General features: G+C 51.8%; 1 protein-coding gene across 3 annotated transcripts in view; it reads right to left on the bottom strand.

Annotated features, from left to right (window-relative positions):
* SCN4A (sodium voltage-gated channel alpha subunit 4) overlaps positions 1-12,770 on the bottom strand; it is a 44,066-nt gene extending 31,296 nt beyond the window's left edge. Inside the window, exons 1-2 of one of the 3 annotated variants that reach the window (XM_072746836.1) lie at positions 12,680-12,765; positions 2,168-2,277 (exon numbers count right to left, since the gene is read on the bottom strand). The gene's annotated coding sequence lies outside the window, so the exon portion shown is untranslated. Of the gene's footprint in view, positions 1-2,167; positions 2,278-11,853; positions 12,150-12,679 lie in introns of those variants that run through there. The other 2 variants (XM_072746837.1, XM_025999576.2) reach the window with 2 other exon arrangements.
* Positions 12,771-18,262: the final 5,492 nt, after the last annotated feature.

Raw genomic sequence — 18,262 nt, 5'->3', positions numbered from 1 at the left:
AGTATCCGTCTCCCCAACCGGCCTCCTCACAGCCTGGGGTTTGGGGTCACCGAATCTGGTGCCTGGCACACTGGCATAGGTCTGTTTAAAGACTGCTGCCTGATCCCTGTCTCTCTTCTCTCCCCTGGGCACTCCCCTGGGCTTTGGACCCACAGACAGCACAGCCAGCCTGGTGATCCTCGTTGGCCCCAGGCAGACTCCTCATCTCTCCCTTCAAAATCCACACTTGATGCACTTGATTGTCAATTCATCTGTTGCCCTCTTCAGAGGAATGTGTGAAGCCCTGAAGCCACTTCACATCTGGATGTCTTGTTATATGAGGGGGAAATGCCCTCCTTGGTAAGGCAGGTTGAGGCATGGTTTTGGTTGGTGATTTACCTGGTCCATTCCCAGGTCTGGCACACACAAGGCTCTCCATACTCCTTCATCACCCCTCTCATATTTCGTCCAGATGCCCCCCATCTGCTTCCCTCCTTCCCACTGGGCTCCCCTGTAATCCACCATCCACATTTCTAAAATCACAAATCTCAGCAAACCTGCCTATACCTTCAGTGGCTTCTTATTGTTTCATGCTATGTCCACACCCCTCCTCCCTAGCTCTCCAGGTTCACCACCATCCAGTCCCTATCTTGCCACCCTCCCTTGCCCCACATGCACCCATCCTCTGGCTACTACCTCCATCCTCACAAATGGGCCAACCTGTTTTACAACCACTTCCAGGCCTTTGCTTATGGAGCCCCTCCTTTTTGTCACCCCAGAGAACTTTAATTTGTCTTTCTAGACTCAACCTACACAAGAACCAGTGCCTCTAGGAAGCCCTCCTTGGGCACCCTGGCTGAGTGGATTTCTCCTTTGTACCACCAAGTTGCCTGATGCTGAACAAAAGATTTTTTTTTTAAAGGTTTTAAGTAATCTCTATACCCAATGTGGGGCTTGAACTCACAACTCTAAGATCAAAAGTTGCACGCTTTACTGACTGAGCCAGCCATGTGCTCCATAAAACGTTATTGAATGAATGAATGAATTAGAGAAATGCTCTACCTTTGCCCCTTTCTCCTGTTGCACACTCTGAATCTAAATCATGACCAGACATTGCCTCACCTCTGATATTTGCCCCCCACTTCCTACTTCTCAGGTCATAGTCAAGTGCTTGTTGCTGTGATCCTTGGGATTCTCCTGGCCTTAACCCCTTTCCCTGCATTTTTTCTTCTCCAACAGAACCCTCTGACTTGCCTAGCTCAACTATAACAGCCATCATCAATCATAATCCCTCCTCGAAAATACTTTCAACTCTGGCCTTCTCTCTCCTTCCATCCCATTCATCTGGGGAAACCCCGGCCCACCTGTCCCAGCTCTGCTGTTCCTGGGTCAGCCCATACATGGCCAGGTGTTGCAGGGGCAAAGGCTGGGCCTGGCTGGGTTCACAGTTGATTTCTTGGTTACAAATGGTATGTTTGCCCTCACTTCTGCCCTGGGAGAGTAGGTTTCTCTGGAGGCCTCACTCTTCCACTTTGAGAAAACCATCCCACAACCTCCCCACATTCCTCCCCATGATGCTCCCAGCTGGTGACTTTGCCTCGGCCTTCAATGAGAACATAGCATCTCACACCATTTAACTGACAGAAACATCTTTGCTGCCCTCTGCCTCCGTCATCTTGCTAAAACAGAGGAGGAATTGCCAAAGGCCAGGCTGTCCACATGGGCTCAGCCCTGACCCCTCTTGCCTTCCCAAGGACCTCACTCTCTAGTTATCTTCTCTCTACCACCATCAACTTCCTGTCTATGACCAGGCTCTCCCATCTTAAAAATAATTGCAGTGATGACAGAAACCACCCTCCTGGCCTCATACCTCCCTTCATCTATTGCCTTATTTTTCTGTTTCCCTTCATGGAGAAACTTCTTAGAAAGTATCTACACCAGCTGTCTTTACTTCCTTACCTTTTGTTCACTCCAGCCCATTCCAACCTGGCTTCCATTCCCCCCACTCAACCTAAATGGCTTTTGTCAAATCACTAGCACCCCTCTGCTGCCAAGTCTGCTGACCACGTTTCTGTCTTCACCTCCCTCAACCTCTGAGAAGCATTCAACCCAGTTGGCTGCAGCCCCCTTCTGGAAAGGCTCTTTTTGCTTAGCCTTCGTGAGAGTACATCCATGGTTTTCCTCCTACCTCTTTGGCTGCTTTCTTCTTCTCAATCTCTTTGCTTGTTCCTCTTTCTCTCCCCAGTCTCTAAAGTTTCTCAGGGCTCAATCTCGATCTGGATGTCGTCATTCCTAGGACTGTAAAGAGTTTTGCAAGAATATTGTAACATCTCCTTTGAACTCCAGGCTGATCCATTCCATGTGGATGATTAAGAAGTATGCCAAGCTATAGTATCTTGGATGAAGCATTTGCTCTCTTCAATTGCCCTAATCCACAGTCTTCCTCAACCCAGAAAATATCCATCCATTCATCTGGGTGCTTTAGTCAGATATTGGGGTGCCCCTTTGAATGCTCATTTTCCCCTCATCTACATCCAGCCCATCCAAAGTTCCATTAATATCATATCCAAAATATATGCGACCTCTACCTTTTCCCCCAGGACCATATTACAATAATCTCTTGTAATAGCCTATTTCCTGCTAACTGCTTTTGCCCCTGCCCCCTGCAAATCAGTTCCATACAGCAGCCAGTGATCTTTTAAAAACAAGAAATTGATCATATTATTTCACCTGCTTAAATTTCTCTAGCAGTTTCCTGTTGTGCTTAGAACAAAACCTAAATACCTCATGGTGACCTACAAGGCCCAAGTGATCCACTCTGTCTCCACCCTTGTCTCCTGATTCCTCCCTGCTCCCTCTGCCCCAGTCCCACTGGCCTCTTTCCAGCTGCTGGACCACTGGGCTCATGCCTGCCTTTGGCCTTCACCTAGCTCTATGCTCCCCTCCCTCTTCACATGGCTTTACCATCTCACCCCCCAGTCTAGGCTCAAATGTCTCTTCTCTCTTTTTTTTTTTTAATATTTTATTTATTTATTTATGAGAGAGAGACACACACACAGAGGCAGAAACACAGGCAGAGGGAGAAGCTGGCTCCATGCAAGAAGCCCAATGTGGGACTCGATCCCGGGTCTCCAGGATCAGGCCCTGGGCTGAAGGCGGCGCTAAACCCCTAAGCCACCCGGGCTGCCCTCAAATGTCTCTTCTCCAAGTGACTTTCTCCTTCTCTACTCTTCACAGTCCCTTGTGTTTTCCTTGACATCATATGTCATAGTTGGTGATTACTTAAACGAGCAATTTGCCTAATTTATTTGTCTGTCTCCTCCACTAGACTGAAATACCAAAAGGGCAGAGCTGGTCACCATAGCCAGTCCCAGGACTGGGCACACAGTAGGCACTCAATACATGTTTGCTGAAAGAATGAAAGGATGAAGATTTGGGTACAGATCTTTCCAAAAATAAAATGGATTCTGATACATTTCATTCATCCAACCATCCATCCATCCATCCATCCATCCATCCATCCATCCATCCATCCATCCTGTTCATAAGCCAGAAGCTGAGCTAGCTCTGAATAAGACACAGTGATGCACCAATTGGGCATCCTACTTTCTGAGAGCTGGTAATTGGGGGAAGGTGGCTATGGGCACACATAACTATGACATGAGGAGAAAGTGATGCTTGCCCTAAGGTGGGGAGGTCATTGTGCTATGGGAGTTCAGATGGATGATGGCTACTTCCGGGTCAGGGAAGAAAAGATGTGGCTTTTCCGTTGGGCCTCAAAGGATGCTTAAGTTATAAACACAGAGAAATGGGTGGGAAGAACACTCCAGGGAGAGGGAGTGGCCAGAGCAAAAACAGAGGCAGGACATAGGGAGCTACATTTGTGTCAGTCTTTGTGGAGACAGAGTCTATTCAGGGATTTGGGGAGGGTGGGGTGGGCAGCTGGCCATAGCCTGGACTGGCAGGCCTGGGAGTCTGGACTTCACCCTGCAGCCTTGAAGAGCCCCTCACAGGGGCGGGGGTTAGCTGGCATGTTTCTGTTTTCTGTCCATCCTCTCAATGTGTCTAGAATAGACAGGACAGCTATACTGTTTGCAGTGGACACCTGTGGAGGAATGAAAGGTTATCTGGGATGTGTGCACCGTGGCTTCCTGGCAGGGAAAGCACAATGCTCTGTGTCATGGGTTAGGTGTCATGCTGGCACATCTCCATGCGGCACTTCCAGCTACAGCCTGGAGTAAAGGGGGCCAGTGTGACAGTTTGAACTTTCCTTCCACCAGCCAGAGATCAGACTCTGGCCTCCACCCCAGTCTGTTCTAGAGATGTGGCAGCTGAGGGCCTGCAGGGGGCTCTAGACAATCTCTTCCCACTGAATTTAAGAATGTTGGAGTTGCAAGAACTCAAGAGATCAAGGGAGTCCATCTCTGTCATTTCACAGATGCAAAACCTGAAGCCCAGAGAGGAGCAGCAACAGCTCCCAGATCATACATTTATTCATTCAACAAACATTTCTTGAGCACCTGCTCTGTGCCAGACTCTGCTCTAGGAGCCACGATACAGCAGTGGCAACTCCCTGTCCTCACTGAGCTTGCATTCCAGAGGGAGGAGGCAGATAAAAAATAGGGAAGCAAATAAGATAATTTTAGAGAGTGATAAATGAGAGGCCACGCCAAGAATAAAACCCAGCTCCCTGAGCGCCAGGGCCAGAGCCCATTTAGTAAGTGAGAAGCCCCAGCGGAACCTGCATTGAAACGGAAGTTTTGGCGGAAGTGGTGAGTAAAGTCAGGCCATCTTGGGGGCCTGGAGGTAGTGAGTAGACAGGGATGAGTGTGGGGGAAGAAGGGCCAGGAGTTGGGGAGCCAGGCTGGGGCCAGCTGTCCATAGGCAGGGAGCCGAGAGTAAGGACGCTGGAGGGCGAGGCGGCTTCTCTCTGGAGCAGGTCCAGCCCAGCATTGTCTTTCTCTGTGGAGCTGCCAGATTGGAACACCCAATTCCAGACATAGTCTGACCACAGAGAGAGGCCTTTTCTCCCTCGCCCAGACACCCTTTGTAGTCATTCATCCCAAGATGGCACACACTTTTTCAGCAGCCTACTCATAATGTGAAATTTGCAATCACTCTTGGATCTTTTCCTCATGAACTAAGGTCAAATTAGATCTTCCCCATCATATATATTGTGCAATTGATTTTACTCTTCTAAATCCAGGTGGATCCCAAACAAAATATTAGAAAATCAAATTTAACAGTGTATATAAAAAGAAAGTGGGATTTATCCCAAGTGTGGAAGACAGGTTCAACATCAGAAAATCAGGTAATGTAATCCATCAGGGGCACTTGGGTGGCTCAGTGGTTGAGCATCTGCGTCTGGCTAAGGTCGTGATCCTGGGGTCCTGGAATTGAGTCCTGCATCAGGCTCCCCACAAGGAGTCTGTTTCTCCCTTTGCCTATGTCTCTGCCTCTTTCTCTGTGTCTCTCATGAATAAATAAATAAAATCTTAAAAGAAAAAAAAAAAAGAAAATCAGTTAATGTAATCCATCACATCAATAGGTTAAAGAAGAAAAATCATATAATCATATCGAGAGTTGCAGGAAAGGAATTTGACAAAACCCAATACCCATTCATGGTAAAACAACAACAGCTCAGTAAACTAGGAATAGTAGAGCGTCTCTTCAGCCTGAAAAGAACATTTACAAAAAACCTACAGCTAACATAATACTTAATGATGAGAAACTAGAAGCTTTCCACTAAGATCAGAAACACGGCAAGGATGTTGCCACTTACCACTCCTTTCCAAAATCGTATTGGAAGTCCTGGCTAATGCAATAAGACAAGAAAAGGAAATAAAAGGCATACTGACTTGAAAGGAAGAAATAAAACTGTCTTTGTTCACAGATGACATGATTGTCTATGTGCAAAATCCAAAAGAACTGACAAAAACCCCTGAAACTAATAATGGTTTCAGAATGCAAGGTTAGTATAAATCTAGGTATAGGACTTTATGTTTTACAAGTTCCTCTTGTTCGTTGGACCTCTTCACTTCTAGTCTTTGTGAAAGCCTAGATCTTGATTTTTTTTCCTCCAGCACCCCTCACAGCTGGGTGTCTGTGAATGTGACTGTCCCAAATTATTGGCCAAACATGGCTCGGGATAGACATCACCACCACCATAAGCTTCTAGAATTTTCTCTCCTAAGAAACTTATACTTTCAAATACAATCCTTCAAACAAGCAGAAACCCACCTAATGGTACTGCATTGGCCTGAAATCCTCCAAGAAGTATCAGCCATGCTGTAGCAGCCTGAGATATAAAAGCTACTGTGAGAAACTCTTCTGGAAGAGAATGGATGTGACTTGCCCCTCACAGCCTTCCCTGTTCACTCTAGGGCACATTCCTTTGGTCACAGGGATGGCAGGTAGCTTACTGGCCTTGCTCAGGCCCCAATCATCATGCCTCTTGCCAACCAAGTATGCCGTCTATCTACAGCAGAGCTGCATTCCAGGGTCAGGCTGTTTTGTTTCTCTGTGGATTGGAAGCAAGATTATTTCAGAGCTCCATGTGGCCAGGGGAGAAGCTTTAAGCAGAGGGGGCTCAGACTCAGAACTTTCTAGGACACTGAAAGAGATCAAACTTTTTCTATCCTGGCCAAAGACAGCACTGGGCATCCGGGTGGCCTACTTCCCAAATTCCTGCATTCCCATCGTGGCCCAGTTCCAAGAATGCAAAATGAATCCCCGTGCCCCTTGGTTATAAATCTCAAGTCATGGCTTTTTCTTAGCTAGAGAAGTTTGGGGATAGGGATGGGAAAGGGGGTAGCTGTGTTGTTTCTCTGCCAGCACTTAGGGCTGCAGTGTTGGCAGGCCAGAGCCTTGGAGGAAGTCACCCCAGGTGCCCTCCCCTCCTGATCTAACACTCTGCAGAGGAAATCTGCTCCAAGAGGTCTTGGAGGGAGGCCTGGAGCTGGGAGTGAAAACCTCCGGACACTCAGGAGCCCCAAGAGTTCCGGAAACAATCAGGGTCACATGAGGGGTGCTCCTGGTCAAGGGGTGAGCTAATGGTGATGGCACTTTCCATGTGGGGCTCACTGGGTCAAAATATGCTTCCCCCTTTCTCAGGCACCTGATTCAATCAACCTAATAAGGTATCCTCTGCCAGGGGTAAGAATGATAGTGGTGACCACATTTATTTTGTACTTACTGTATGCCAAGTTTGTTTTCTTGTTCAGGATATGTCAGCAGCCCCTCCCCCCACAATCTGATCCATTCTCTGCCAATTCCCGGTGGCTCTCAAAAAACATCATTTAGTTTTCTCTAAGCTGCCTCCTCTTCTCAAACCTGACTCTTTCCCTTAACCCAGAGTGTTTCTGTTTGGCTTGGGGCCCAATGAAATAAAAAACCCACAAATGAGAAATAAATCCTCAAATGGGCTGTGTTTGGGTTTTGCGAATTGTGCCCCCTTCCTCCTAAGCCCGCCCAGCTCATCTGTTGGCGGCCCTGGAAGCTTTTTCTCCCTTGAAGCAAAGACCCAGGAGCAGCTTTCCCCTTCCAAGACTGAGCCTCAAATCAAAAGAATTCTTCTTAAGATGTAGAATTCCAACCCCCATCAGGATGGAGAAGAGTCTATTAGGAGTGGGGGAGGCTGGTTCCTCTGACCCCCAAATCTTAACACCTTCACCCAGAGTGCTGATATGCACAGGCCCTCAAGGTGAAGGCTTAAGAATTATTTCTGGAAGAAAAGCAGTCGTGGATATGTTCATTTGGTGCTTACTGAGTGCCTGGCGCTGTCCCAGGCTCAGCTTCCCAGTTGACAAGCGGCAGAGGCAGGATTTGAACACAGCTCTCTAACACAAATCCTCGTGCCTGCTATTTCAAACACTGCCTCCCCCAGCCCTCTGGGGGACTGGGCAGCCTGACTCTCACTGCCCTCTTCAAAGGGCAGACCAGGTCCTTGGACAAAGCTCCTAAAATGCACCAGCTGAGGAGGGCGTCTGGCAGGCCTTGGTGGGACTAGACTCAGGCCTCCTGGGGCTGTGTGTTGAGAATCATGGGATTGAAGACTACAAATCAACAGCTTGGTAAAGAGACTTTCTAGAGATATGAGTTTCTTTTATACAAGGTCGACCCTCATGTACCCCCTAATGCCCTCTGCAGCCCACTTGTACACACACACACACACACACACACACACACACACACATTGCTTCTATGAGTCATTTCCCAGCTGCTCCAAAGGGTGGGGAGGCTAATTAGTTCCACCCAGGCCTGGGGCTTCCTGCCCTCTGCTAGCTCAGCTCTTTCTAAGGAGCCCCCAAGCAATACCACTGGGGTTCTACGGACGTCTTCACTCAAACTTGTGCATGCACACCCTCTCCCGTACACATCTGGGCCCACCTCACTCACCTTTGGGCAGATCCACCCCCTGCACACAGGGCTGCTTCCCCTGCCCTGCCTGTTCCTATCCACAGTATACTCCAGGAGATGTCTGCCTTTGTTCTCCTGTCTCTGACCCACAGCCTCACCTTTCCCAGACCATGGCAGACAGGCTTTTTTCCTGCCATGAGTCCACCAAGAGGGCAACAGAAAGACTGTTCAAAACCGATCAGAGCCAACCTGGTTTGCCGTTCCCTCCATCAGACCCCAACCATCCAGGTAAGGTGGGCTTTGAGCCCTCCCCACTTGGGCCCCACACCCCTGCCAGGTCCGGGGAGTTGGGGATCATGGTTACCAGTGCCAGGGAGAGTGGCCCTCTTGCTGCTGGTGGAGCCCCAGCCTATTACAGGAAACCCACAAGGAAGGCTGGTGGATTGTCTCTGCCCCTTCAGCCAGCTTGGCCCTGCCACTACCTCTGAGAACTTCGCTCTATTCCAGGAACTGCTCCAGGCCACCAACTACCCTGGTAAAAGATCCTTCTCCCAAATTAAGGCCAATCAAGAACTTACAAACCTCAAAAAAGACCAGAGTTGGGGCACCTGGGTGGCTCAGTGGTTAAGTGTCTGCCTTTGGCTCAGGTTGTGATCCCGGGGTCCTCGGATTGACCAGCGTCAGTCTCCCCGCAGGGAGCCTACTTCTCCCTCTGCTTGTGTCTCTGCCTCTCTCTGTGTGTCTCATTAATAAATAAATAACATCTTAAAAAAAAAAGGGGGGGGGGACCAGAGTCGGGAGCAGATCTTACTGAAATGGAAGCCAGAAGGATTCTGCTTTGCTTTTGGTGTCACTGTCCTCACAGCAAAATTCATAAACCGCAGACCCTCACAGAAGGGAGTCTGTTATCCATCTTATAAAAGGATCCCCCTCACCTGAAGGAGACCAGATAGGAAAAAAATACATTTACGCCCCCAGCTATGCAGGGTGCCCAGAGCTGGATAAGGTCGTCCCGCTTCCTGCCAGGGGGACCCAACGTTTGTAGCTCCTTTCTTTCCTATTGCCTCCTCTTCCCCCACAAGAGGAGACACTGATTTCAGAGTCACAGCCTGGTGAAAGCCACGATAATTAACTACTAGTTAACACTTATGTAGAGCCGACTACTTGCCAAGCATTGTTCTGGGCACCTCAAATTCATGAGCTCTTTAAATCCTCACCATGATCCTACTATTATCACTTCATTTGACAGAGAAGGAAACTGAGGCACAGAGAGGGCAAGTCACTTGCCAGAGGTGGTTTCTGTAGCAGACTGGGGCTGGGTACCGGGCCGTTGGGGCTCTCAAAAGAGCCCCTGGCACTTAAGCACTAAGTTTTATCACCACCCAAGTCTAAATGAACCACGTCCTTCTAGCACCTATCTGTTGGTGTGGTGGGGTCAGACGGGGGCGCTGGCAGGGGCACCTGGCTTCACAAACCAGTTCAAGCAGAGTGGGGTCTGGCTTCACAAACCCTCCAAGCAGAGTGGGGTCTGGTGACCACTGTGGTTTTATATTTTCCATTTATGCTAGGGTTCCTGGCAGAGGGCAGCAGGGCCTGAGGGGTGCTTGCCCTTCGAGGGGCCCAGCTCCCTGCCTCCACCCCCCACCCCGGTCTGTTCCTTGAACCTCGCTGGCTCCTCCTGCTGCCCCATCCCCCCAATGATGGCTGTTGACTGAAAACCTCAGGGAATAAAAATAGCTGTTGCTGATGAGGCAGAAAAGGGGCCAGAGCACATGAAAGGCCTGGGGTAGGGGTGGTGGGGGTAGAGGGAACCCTGGCTTCCCCCAGCTCCTGGAGCACCTCTTGAAGGAGCCCCTGGGAACCATGACCTGTCTCTGCCACCACCGAGCTGGGGACCCCTGCAGGAGCCAGCCCTAGGGCTGCCTGCTGGAACCCCCACCCCCCCTCCAAGTCTCAGGGACGAGCTCTTGCCCCCCACACAGCCCCGTACCAGCATCAGTGCCCCTTACTAGCTGTGTGCCGCGGGCAAGTGGCAGGACCCTCAGAGCCTGAGCCCTCCCTTAAGGGGAGTCGAGGAACGGAAGGCTTGTAAAACCTGCACCCTGCTTGTTGACGTCCACCCTCCTTCGTCCCCTCCTCTCCCTACCTGCTCTTTGGAAACTCGGTCTCAGATTTTTCATCTCCCTTCAATGCATCTCTGTCCTATCACCTGGAGAGAGAGAGAGAGCCTTTCCACTTCTCTCTGCACGGTCCACTCCCTTGTCTCCTCTCTGGCTGCGCCTGGCCCTGGAGACTTCTCTCAACTCCATCCCCAGCTGGACTACCCCCGCCCCATCCTTGTCACTCTCTATACTTTTCTCTGTTCTGGTGGCCAGAGTTGCCTCTGGAGGCAGGGACCCTGTCAGGACCATTGCCCATCGTCTGGCAGGAGTTTTGTGTTTTCAGTATTGAACTCAGGGCTTCCCATGACCTGGCCTGGGGGTGGGACCCAGAAGGCCTGGTGAGGGAAAACAGTAGGCACGCCTTGGCGCTCAGGCCAGCCTAGAGCTGGGAAGGTGATTCCAAGTCCTGAGCCCCACCTCAGGCAGGTTCCCAACCAGAAATGACAAGCAGAACCAGGCTAGGACAGGGTCACCTAGGAAGGACCCTTAATTATCTTCCCAAAACCTGACTAAAAAAAAAAAACACCCCAGCCAGTCCCCTGAGAGTTGCCTGGATGGAGACGGGAGAGGGCCTTCCGGGTTATGTCTGGGACCCTGCATCGCCCACACAGGTCATGTGGCTCCAAATACTAGTGTGGTAACCACAACTGTCCACAACACTGCCACACAGAAGGAGGCCACTAGCTGTGGGCAGGGGACTGGGGATGACCCTAGAAGAATCTGGAGGGTCCTGGGAGGACCAGTCTTCCACCTGTGTCCCCATCCCACTGCCACCCCTGGGGGCTCCTTACCTCCGCTTAGGGCTCTGGGGGACAGTCACAGCCTTTGTCATAGACCAATGACAACAATGCCCACCATTGGTTCTTCCCTACCTCTCTGTCAGCCCCTTCCCCTCTCCAGAATAGCCAGACCGGCGCCAAACTGGTCTCGAGCTAGTCTCAAGATGGCTCATCATAGAGGCTAAACTCAAAGGCCTTCAAGGCTTGTTTGGGCTCTGACCTTCCCAGGCTCCGGGGTGACTTGCTTCCACGCAGGGCCCCGCTGCAGGTGGTATGGGTGGGAGGGGGACATGTTTAGTATCCCCCTGGAGGGCCCCCTCCCCACCCTGGGGCATTGGGAGCCCTCCTGGTGCCCAGGGCCCTGTGCCCGAGCAGGGGGAGGGGCCGCCAGACATAGTCCTTAACCGTGTGGGGCGGGAAGGCGCTCAGGCCTGCTGTGCCATCCAGTGCCTCCTTGGAAAGCCTCAAAGCCCCCATCCCCCCCTCAGGGCCCTCTACGTGGGGATCCCCAATCTTTGAACAAATGCCCCCCTCTGGGAAGCAACACCACGCTCCTCCCAAACCCCTCGTCCTACCTCTGCTCAGGCCTTTCGGCTTCTTCCACTAGCGGCTGCCCGCCCCGCCTCCCGGTGGTGGTGGTGTTGGGGTGCCTGGCTCTCCCGGCTCTCTGCCCCGGCCCCCACTCCTGGCCCTGAGGCTCCTCCTGAATCCCCCCGAGGCCCCCTCAGTGCTGCGGCCCCATCTTCTTCCCCTCGGGCCAGGCTTTCTGCCTTCCCCACTTGCCCAGGAAAGGAGCCCAGCCTCGCCCCAGGCCTGCGGGAGCGGCAGGGGCGGTGGGCAGAGCCTGGGCGGTGCGGCCTGAGATGTGTCCTCTGCTGGCATCTGGAAGATTCCTGTTTCAGCAGAGCAAAGGAGCCGCCACCACCCCCCGCCCGGCCTCCCGCCGCTCTCCTCCCCCCACAGCCCTGCCTTCGGAGCCACCGTGAACAGCCTGAGCTGCCCGCGGGGACAGGCTGGGGACAGGCGTTTGGCTCCTGTGCTCTCCTCGCCTGAAGAAACTCAGCCCCGTCCTGTCCCCGGGGTCACCCTGTGCTCGCCTGGAGCCGAGCGCAGCCGCCGCCCAGTGAGGGGGCCCGGACCCGGCTGAGGGCAGAGAGCGGCCCACCGAGGGCGGCCCAGGCCAGTCTCGGGGACCCGCAGGGTCGGGGCGCAGGGAGCCGGGCGCAGGCCGTGGCAGAGCAGGGCCCGGGGTGGCCGGGAGGACGGCGGCACCCGGAGCCAAGCGGTGGCTTCCTTGAAGCCAGGCTGGGCCCGGGGCCAGGGCGCCCTGCTCCTCGGGGTGGCCTGTCCTCGGGGTGGCCTGCCCTCGGGGTGCCGGCCAGGGCGGGGTGCGGTACTCACTGCCGGTGGGAGCCGAGGGCTTGCGGCCGAGCCTGGAGCGCCGTCGCCCACCTCGGGCTGGGGCTGGGACTCCGGGGGACTTGGCCGGGGGGCGGGCGGCGGGGACAGCTGCTGCTGATGTCACAGGGTCATGAGTGAAACCTGAGGACCGGGCCAATCTTCAGGTGGGAGCCTGGGCCGCGCTGCCCGGCCGGGTGCGCCTGGGCTCAGCCGGGGACCGCCGGGGCTGGGGGCCCCTGGCACCCGCTGGCCCGCTTGCACGCGCACACACACGCGCGCACACGTGAGCACACGCACATACGCGGGGGCACATGGACGAGCCCATCCCACCAGGTCCTCTCGCACCCTTGGGGAGCTCACACGGGCTCGTTCTACACGCCAGTCCCCTTTCACACTCATTCCCCAGAGCCCCCCGGGGCACACGCCAGCTCGCACACTCACACACACTCACTCCGGCACACACTCATGGATGTGTCTCCCCACAAATGCCACACTCACACGCACTCAGCTATACACATAAACCACCCTTCGTATGTTCACACAGACCCTTCCAAGGTGCGTCACACCCGTTCCCACGCATGCTTATTGCTCACGCAAGCTCACTCCCGCTCCCACACTCACATCGGGCTAGTGCGGATACTTGTATTATTATACATGTATAGTCATATCTATTCTCCTGCCCAAGTGAACACGAATGCCACGTATCCCGGACACTAGATTTCATCGCGTGTATGCCTGCGTGTACACACACCACACCCACGGTCATGCTCACACATTCACGCATGTCCATTCATGTTACTTATGTCCATACCATTGTCTGAGTCTCTGACCACGCCCCTGTTCACAGGTACACAGGGCCACCTGTGTGTACCTGTGATCACTAGATTCTCATTAAGTGTGTGCCTATCTGTATACACACACACATAAACACACACCACCTACACACCCACACAACCATCAGCGGGACAGCACAGAAGTCTCAAACGTCATTTTTCCACCACCAGTCCCCTCGCCACCATCCCACTGGCTAGACATCTGTCTCTCTGAGCTCGGGGAAGGGAGGGTGGGTGGAGGGCCGATGAGGTTGGTTTAGCCCTCTGCGCCCCCCACCCGCGGCCAGTCTGGGGCTGCGATGACCCCTGGTGGAGCTGTTGTGAAATGACCCACCTCCCAGCTGGCCCACTATGCTTTCCTCATACAGACAAGAGAACCCTCGGACTGAATCCGGAGTCTCTGCTCCCCAAAGCTCCCTACATTTCTCTCCCCAGTCTCCCATGTCCATCCCTGACACTGTCTTTTACTGGTAAGCCAGAGCTCCAGCTGAGCTGAGCCCAGGACAGAGTGGCCTTTGTTAAGGGACAGCGGGAGGCCTGGAGAGTGGTCACCCTCAGTCCTGCAGGTGGGATGGCATCTCTGCTCCCAGTGACTCTCTGTGGAGACAGCCTCAGTCTTGTCGAGCCCTTCCTTGGGGGCCAGGCCTGGCTGTGGTTTGAGAAGTTCCTGCTACCTGCACTGCCCACATCTCACTCCAGGTGACTCACATCACACCCTCAGAGGTGTGTCTTCCAAACCTACAGGTGTGAGCATGGGCATTCTCTGTGCCTGGTTCTTATCCTGTTTTGCTCATTGACCTTCCTGACACACATTTTCCATGTAGTTTTATTGGTGATGTGATCCAGGTGTCCACGTGCCCCAGACTCTTCTTTGCAAGGATCCTCTTTATTTTTTTAAATATTCTATTTATTTATTCACCAGAGACACACACAGAGAGGCAGACACATAGGCAGAGGGAGAAGCAGGCTCCCCGTGGGGAGCCAAATGCGGAACTTGATCTCAGGACCCTGGGATCATGACCTGAGCCAAAGGCAGATGCTCAACCACTGAGCCCCCCAGGTACCCCAAGGATCCTCTTTTTTTAGTACTTAGAGGAAAAGCAAATGTTTTGTCTCTTCCTTCCTAAGTTGTTTCCCCATAGCTGTTCCCTGGGCCCCCTGTCATCACTCAGGCCCTGCTGTGGCTCTAGTTTGCTTTGATGCTGGCTACTGTCCCTTTGATACACACTACCCCCTGTCTGTGGGCACAGGAGGAGGGGTAGTAGGTAGGCAGCTGTCATTCCCATTTATGGCTCCAACCTTTTGGTCTCTACCTGCTGCCTAGAGTTCTATGAGGTAAGAATTTCTTTAATGAGGGAAGGGAAGTAAGTGAAGGGAACTGTAACCTATGAGGTGAGAGAGGGCCACTCAGTTGTCTAGGTTGTATACTGCACAATTCTGGGCACTGTAATTTGTAATCACATTTGTAATCATTATAGATCCATGTGTTTAAGATGGTGATTGTCTAGCAGAAGGTAGCTAACTGTCTAGAGGACAGGGCTAATTTTTCTAATTTGCACAAGGTGTCATTTGGACTAGGAATAAGGCTGATTGGAAAACGGAAGCTGTATGTGAAATATGATTTTTTCCCACAGCCCAAGAGGAAGTGAATGCCTCCCTCTCTTGATGACAATATTTCTCCTTCCTTTGGGGAACTGCTCATTCCCTACTCCAAATATGTCATTCTGGTGTGGCTGCTGATTACAACCCCTACCCCGGCCATAGAGATGGCCATGTCACCCGGGTCTGGCCAATCCTCCTGGCCACAGTGGTTGGTTCAAAAGCTGGCTATGTGGCACAAGTGGTGTCAATCATAGTCCTTTCTGGGCATATTTGTGTATCAGTACAAAAGAAAGATAATCTCTTGGGATTCTCTAGGTTTGTCTAGAGTAATGGAAATAAGGCTGCAGGTGACTGAGGTGTGTTTCCCACGGAGTGGAAGAGCCTGTCTGTAGGATGAGGGAAGGAGAACACCACACACAGGTGGGGGAGATGAGAAAGGGACCTGAAGACACTGCTTGACCCCTGAGGCAGCAAACTGCAAAGCGGCTCCATCACTGCACTTCCCTATCACATGAGCCCCAAAGCATCTCTTTTCCTTAGGCTAGTTTAGGGTGAGTTTCAGTTGCCCACAAACAAAAGAATTCTGCAGAATAGAACCACTTTTCAGAAAATCCCACCTTGACTCACAGGAACTGGCCTGTTGTACTCTGTCCTGGCCTCTATCCCGCACCCCTCACCCCTATCTTGTACTATCAGTTTTTTTTCCCTGAGCCATTCCATCAGGGAGACTTCCTGGGAGCTTCAGCAGGTGCTCCCCCATAGTTGGTGGAGCCCTGATTCCAGGGAGTCCAGGAGGGGAGGGGCTCTGGACTCCACCCCATAGCTCTACGGCAGCAGGCTGGGACCTTGAAACTGACTCCCACCACAGTGCACCCCACTGGTGCCATCTATGTTTTCTGGGTCCTCAAAGTATCACCGGGGAGCTGTCAGACCAAACCGCACACACATATACCAGCCTCACAAGGATAGCCATATTTGGAGAAAAAGCAGAGTCAGAGCCTCTGAACAGAAAAATGGAATTTCTCTACTATGGTATTGTCAAGGCCTTCCCCACATAACCAGTTAGTCATGCCACTAGAGCCTTCAGTTAGGGCCTCATTAGGGCCTGGGCCCAAGAAAAGGGGCCTGTTGTAGGATCACCTGTGTCTACTCAGCACTTCCTCATCTGCACCAAAAAGAAACACTGAAACTCCCACCTGAGTTCTTAAAAAGACCCTCTTCTCCATGGTTCCATCTGAGACTGAGAGGAAGGAGCTCATTTTTCGTGTTTTTTTAATGACTGCACACTCTTCCTTTGAGTGAATTGCCTTCATTTACACAGCCATTCCTTTGTTAGAGGACACTGGGTGTGTTCAACTTTCAGCCCTTAAAAACAGCACTGTGACGAACACATTTGAGTAGAAATCTCTTTCCATTTATTTATTCCCCGAACCAGATTTACCGAGGCAACAGGGAGGACATTTGGTACCTGTCGCTGTGGGATGCTAAGAAACAAACCAACCAACCAACAAAACCCATAAAACAACAACAACAACAAAAAAAAACAAGATGCAAACAAGAGTCCTCATGGAGACAAAATGAAAGGAAATATGTAGAATGTCAGCACCCCAAAGAAACTAACTAATAGTGGGCCAGCCAAGTAGCCAGAAAGTCACCTCTTCCACTGCTGGACTGATGTTAGATCTTTTACAAGCAAAGGGGCTCTGGTAGATAAGCACATGCGGTTTTTCCATTCTCTTCAAATGGCAAATGCTTTCATTTCCTTTGACAAAGAACTCTACTTGCAGAAGCCAGATAGTTTCTACCTCAGCCCCGCCTTCCAAACTACATGTGGGGTTATCATGTGATCTTATATCTGAGGTGCTGAAATAATCACAAATTCCTGCCTGTTTTCCACAGTGACCTCCAACGTGCTTCTTTTAGAGGGATGAGGGTGGTGGCCTCCCACTGGCCTCCCTGCCTCCAGCTTTGCCTCAGTTTAATCCATTGACCGTTATACTCTCAGATGAATTTTCTTTTTCTTTTAAAAACGTATTTATTAATGAGAGGCACACAGAGAGAGGCAGAGACATAGGCAGAGGGAGAAGCAGGCTCTCCGCAGGGAGCCTGATGAAGGACTTGATCCCAGAACCCCCAGATCATGACCTGAGCCAAAGGCAGAGACACTCAACCACTGAGCTACCAGGTGCCCTCCAGAGGAATTTACTTCAGTGTCTATTTTGGTATTTTACTTTGCTGAATACAAGTTTCTCACAGAGCTACTAGAATTGCTTTTTCCAGGAGTTTTCAGCAGCGTGGAGGCAGACCCAGAAAAAATGGGAGGCCAGTCTTAGTTTGGATTCCCCCAAAAGCAGAGCCTGAGGCAAGGATCGGGGAGCAAGTAGTTTATTTGGAAGGAGATCCCAGGAAGCCCTGTGAAGGAGTAGAGAAAAGACAGAGAAAGGAAAAACCCAGGAAATTGTGTATTCGATTGGTGAGTAGGTCATTACTGGGACAACTGGGACACACATGGGACTGTTGAGAGACTTTGGGGGAGGGTTCTCCCAGAGTTGGCCCGCTGAGGCCAGCAGGCTCTACCACCAACGGCTGTCCTGTAATGCATCAGGGTTGCTTCTGGGATGACTTCTGGCCTGCCTTACCTGTGGCCAGAAGATGTCCCCAGATGGAGACACTGTGAGCGCAGGAACCAACTGTATACCATGGGGAGGATACATCCCCGTCACACATTTGCTCTTCCTAATTCTGGTTGACATGCACAAAGATGTGAGGAACAAGATGAATCTTCCTAAAAGATGGCTGTGCACCCATCACCCCTCTATTTCTCTCCTGCTCAGGACTTACCGAGAGCTCTCCATCACCCACATGGCACAACCTAAATTCCATGACCTGGGTCGGCCTGGGCTGCTGGAACTTCTCTCCGCCCAGATCCTCCACTACAATCAGACAGTGTGACCACTGGATCATTAGGGCACGATCCGTTCCTGCACCTGTGCCTTTGCTCAGGCTGGGGCACAGCCTGGGCTGCCCTCTCTCTCTCCCACACTGCTTTGGCCCCATTCCCAAGGTCCTCCACTTCAGAACTCTATCCCTCAGTGATCAATTCCTCTCTTTTTATGACCCCTTCTTCTAGGCCTCACCCACAGGGGAC

This window comes from Vulpes vulpes, chromosome 2 (genome assembly GCF_048418805.1).
Source record: "Vulpes vulpes isolate BD-2025 chromosome 2, VulVul3, whole genome shotgun sequence".
NCBI lineage: Eukaryota > Metazoa > Chordata > Mammalia > Carnivora > Canidae > Vulpes > Vulpes vulpes.
This window is presented reverse-complemented; position numbering and strand designations above follow the sequence as displayed.